Source organism: Alosa pseudoharengus, unplaced genomic scaffold (assembly GCF_046254945.1).
Source record: "Alosa pseudoharengus isolate Yale_2024_CS ecotype anadromous, Long Island Sound unplaced genomic scaffold, YU_APseudo_1.1 YU_APseudo_1.1_scf_8, whole genome shotgun sequence".
Taxonomy (NCBI): Eukaryota; Metazoa; Chordata; class Actinopteri; order Clupeiformes; family Clupeidae; genus Alosa; species Alosa pseudoharengus.
In genome coordinates, this window is record NW_027468870.1 from 865,001 (window position 1) to 870,000 (window position 5,000).

A 5,000-nucleotide genomic window follows, 5' to 3' on the forward strand; every position below is an offset into this window, starting at 1 on the left:
TAGGATACTCACTTTAGTTATCATGCTAGGATACTCACTTTAGTTATATTCACTTTAGTTATCATGCTACAGTAGGATACTCACTTTAGTTATCATGCTACAGTAGGATACTCACTTTAGTTATCATGCTAGGATACTCACTTTAGTTATATTCACTTTAGTTATCATGCTACAGTAGGATACTCACTTTAGTTATCATGCTAGGATACTCACTTTAGTTATATTCACTTTAGTTATCATGCTACAGTAGGATACTCACTTTAGTTATCATGCTAGGGTACTCACTTTAGTTATATTCACTTTAGTTATCATGCTACAGTAGGATACTCACTTTAGTTATCATGCTACAGTAGGATATTCACTTTAGTTATCATGCTACAGTAGGATATTCACTTTAGTTATAATGCTACAGTAGGATACTCACTTTAGTTATATTCACTTTAGTTATCATGCTACAGTAGGATACTCACTTTAGTTATCATGCTACAGTAAGATATTCACTTTAGTTATAATGCTACAGTAGGATATTCACTTTAGTTATAATACTACAGTAGGATACTCACTTTAGTTATAATGCTACAGTAGGATATTCACTTCAGTTTTATTCACTTTAGTTATCATGCTACAGTAGGATATTCACTTTAGTTATCATGCTACAGTAGGATATTCACTTTAGTTATAATGCTACAGTAGGATACTCACTTTAGTTATAATGCTACAGTAGGATATTCACTTTAGTTTTATTCACTTTAGTTATCATGCTACAGTAGGATATTCACTTTAGTTATGTTATGTTAATTACTTACAAAGCTCTGAATGGCATAGCACCTTCATATATCTCTGAGCTTTTAATATCTTATCAACCACAAAGGAAACTTAGATCATCCAATTCTAATCTTTTAATCGTACCCAAAGTGCTCCACAAGCAAAGTGGAGAAGCTGCTTTTATCCATTATGCCCCAAAACTATGGAACACCCTGCCTCTGTACATCAAGCAGGCGAGTTCAGTAAATATTTTTTAAAAAGATCTGAAAACATACCTGTACAGGAAAGCTTTTAGTTAACTCATCTTATCCTGTAGACTACTTTTTCAGATTATTCTACATCTGCTGCTATTGGAGGGCGCAGCCAGCCAGAAGCAGATGGGCTCCCCCTATTAAGTCAGGTTCTGCTCAAGGTTTCTTCCTGGAATATGGGAGTTTTTCCTTGCCACAGTTGCCATATGGCGTGCTTGTGGGGGGTAAAGGGTTAAGGCTGCCAGTCTTATGACATGTCATTTTCTATATTTTTTATATATTGCTGAGTGGATCATAAACGGCCCCAGCAATGAAGAAAAGTGATTGATAATAACTGACTGACTATTATTGTGTTACATGCTTCAAATGTAAAGCACTTTGAGCTGCATTCTGTGTATGAAAGGTGCTATACAAATAAAGCTTATTATATTATTATTATTATTATTATTATTATTATTATTATTATTATTATTATTATCATGCTACAGTAGGATACTCACTTTAGTTATCATGCTACAGTAGGATATTCAAGAAGGAAAATGAGTGTGTTTTCTGAGGGCATTATTGTGCCATAACACACACTGTTGGCTAACAGCGCTTCATTGCTGTTTTCAGATGTTTGAAAACACTATAAATAAACCCAGCAAGAAAACACTATAAATAATCCCTAAATCACACAGAAACAAACTGAGTACAGGCAGAGTCTGCAGAGTCCCTTCTGAATATTCCCAGATCTGCTGACTAGATCTCCTAAGCCCCAGAACGCGGGGAGTGAGCCCAGGTCGTAGCGCTCTGCTCCGAAAGCGCTCCCCAGTATTGCTAAATGGAGTCCACACTTTAGAGATTTCACACAGACCACCTCTGACAATGTCAGCGAAAATATGAATCTCTGTGTATGTGTACGCTACGTGTGTGTGTGTGTGATCGCCAGAACAATGTGACACTGTAAGGTAATGGGAGTTAATCCCCAAACATGCGTAGCCTGTAAACACTCACCTCCACACCTGCTTAATCCGCTTCACACAAGGTTACCGAAACGAGTTCCGCAAAGTGCAAGATTTCTGTAGTTTTGGACGGGGAGCACTCTTGTGCAGTTACACTAAATCGACGTTTTGTAGGACGAATTATTACAAAATGTTGCCCCAACAGGTTTCCCTGTCAAAAAAGACGCTCGTAACGATTTGCACCCTCAACAGGAATTCCTCATTTTAAAATAATTAAACATAAAGACATTAGCCGTGCTGTCCAGCTGCCAGTGTGTATAGGCCTATTCTCCTTACGATCACTTATTGGTAGTTTCGTGTGTTTCCAAAGACTGTAGAACAGTGAATCATCAGGCACTCAACTCTCGGTACGAGATCTCGAGGCTAATCCATCTGAAAGCGTGTGGGCGGAGCAGTGTCCAGAACCCCGTCACCGGTAGAGGGAATCTTTTCAAATACTCAGAGACAGTGCGGACACCCGGGCCGAGGTTTAGGTAACTCAGATACTCAGAGACAGTGCGGACACCCGGGCCGAGGTTTAGGTAACTCAGATACTCAGAGACAGCGCGGACACCTAACCCGGGCTGAAGTTTAGGTAATAACTCATTACATCATGTAGGCCTGTTTGTCACACACGAATAGTTTTCACTTGCTACCATTGCATCCTTGCATTTTTACAATTTCATATAGCCTACAGTAGCCTACCCACCAGAATTATTGCCATATTTGGTAAAGCACTGTTACCTTTGGTAAAGGTAGGCCTAGGCTATAAAAATAATTTGTTAAACATATTTCTTTATTTTTGTCAGAATACATTTGCTTCCCTTCAAGGTTGTATTTTTCTTCAAAATATTACCAAAATATTATTACTTATACTTGTTTTTAGTCAACTTTACCAAAGGTGGCAATAATTCTGGAGGGGAGCCTACTGTAGACTAGTGAGGCTTATCATTGGCAGTGCTTAAATGTTATTGTCATTTTCATGTGTCAAATTATATCCATAAGGCGTCACATTTGAGCAACAGCATGGTCATTTATAGGCCTACTGATTTGGCCTCATTACTGTCCATGCTCTGGCCTCTCTTGGGCCCCCTCAGGATGGTCAGTCATTAGTCTGACTACAGGAAGGCCAACGGCTCTATTCCAAGAATGACATGTCGAGATTTGCTCAAGGGGATTATGTAACGTCCTAATCTGCAGTCTTCAGCAGTGTCTGTCTGTCTGTCCACTCCAGTAGACAGACACACTGAAGTCCAGTGCTGCTGCTGCCTGCCTGCCTGGCATTGCTATTGCCCTGGATCACATAATACAGCCATTATCCAGCAAGGCAACGCAACTGGGCCACTTGGTAATAATTAAAGACTTTTTGTGCTATTATCTAGCTCTTTATGTAATAAGTCCCGGCTGGACAGGTGTGTGGAGTTATGCACCCATGGGCTGACCATAGACGTAACCATCACATATATATTGTCTGTCTATATTGTCTGTCTGAAGAGGTAGCTTTAAAGGCAGTGAAAATCCCACACCACCATGATAAGCCTTCAGATTCATCAGGTCTGGCAGTGCACTGCGAAACTTGACGTTGCATTTGGCGACACCTAGTGGTAGTCCTTTGTCTGTGGAGTGATTTGCTGATAGATGTATTTGTATTAACTCATTGAATGCCAAGCTGTTTTCGGGAGCTTTGTCCTAGAGTGCCAGCAATCTAGACCATTGTTGATGATTTTTGTACAGCCACAGCATATTCTGTGTTATAGCTATGAACACATACAATGGCTCGTTTGAAAGGTGAGACTTTAAGCTCTCGGTGGGTGTAAACCGTGTATTTCTACAGGCCTCTGTTCCTGAGAAATCCCAAGCTAAACAGTGGCTAGTTTTCATCAAAATCACTTGGTTTTTTTTCTAGAAATGGAGATATAATGTCTTTCATGAAATATGAAGTGTTGCCTGTAAAGTTTCCGGGAAGTGACCTGGCGAGACTGCCACCTAGTGATAGACCCACGAAAATGGCCTGGTTTTGAGCTGACGTGCATGCGTCAATGATTCAACCCAAAGCGGCAACCGAGTTTTGATAAAATGTCCAGATAAAATCAAAGTCAAAGTCAAAGTCTGCTTTATTGTCAATTTCTTCACATGTCAAGACATACAAAGAGATTGAAATTACGTTTCTCACTATCCCACGGTGGAGACAAGACATATTTTACCAATTAAGTCCACAGACAAACATAACATTCAAGTAAACAATAAAAAGTAAATAAGAAGGCACATACAATGAAGAAATAAGAGCAGCAAAATTGGGTTGAAATTGTGCAATTGTGCATACAGTAGACAGTCAATATAATAGTGCAAAGTCAGGCCAATAAATGGCTGAGGTAGTTCTGTTTGACCTAAGTAAGCAAGTGGCATAGTGGTGCAAGTTATGTAAGAGCAGCAGAAGTGTTGTGTTTTCAGGACAACAGGACAACAACAAGTTGCAAACTGCAAAGTGTGCAAGTGTACAAGTGGAGTAGTGCAAGTGGAGTAGTGCAAGGCAGCCATTGTGGGTCCAAAGTCCAGGATGTTATGTAGGGTGGAGGGGGGAGAGAGAGTTCAGCATCCTAACAGCCTGGTGTATGAAGCTGTTGGTGAGTCTGGTGGTGCGGGAGCGCAGGCTTTTGTACCTCTTCCCAGAGGGCAGTGGATCAAACAAATTGTGAGCGGGGTGACTTGCATCACCCACAATTGTGGTCGCCTTGCGGGTGAGGTGGGTGGTGTAAATGTCTTTCAGGGAGGGGAGTGAAGCACCAATAATCTTTCCAGCTGTGTTCACTATGCGCTGCAGGGCTTTCCTGTTGTATTCAGTGCAGCTTCCGCCCCACACAGCGATACAGCTGGAGAGGATGCTCTCAATGGTGCCTCGGTAGAATGTGGTCATGATGGCTGGTGGAGCACTTGCTCGCCTGAGTTTCCGCAGGAAGTAGACACTGGACATAAAATGTCCATATTGTGCGTTTTCATGAGT

At 40.9% G+C, this 5,000-nt stretch overlaps 1 protein-coding gene across 2 annotated transcripts in view; it reads right to left on the bottom strand.

Moving 5' to 3' along the window:
* The window catches only part of gdpd5a (glycerophosphodiester phosphodiesterase domain containing 5a), a 75,571-nt gene extending 73,210 nt beyond the window's left edge, over positions 1-2,361 (bottom strand). For both annotated transcript variants that reach the window (XM_076274418.1, XM_076274419.1), the window contains exon 1: positions 2,013-2,361. The gene's annotated coding sequence lies outside the window, so the exon portion shown is untranslated. The remainder of the gene's footprint in view (positions 1-2,012) is intronic.
* Between the last annotated feature and the right edge of the window lie 2,639 nt (positions 2,362-5,000).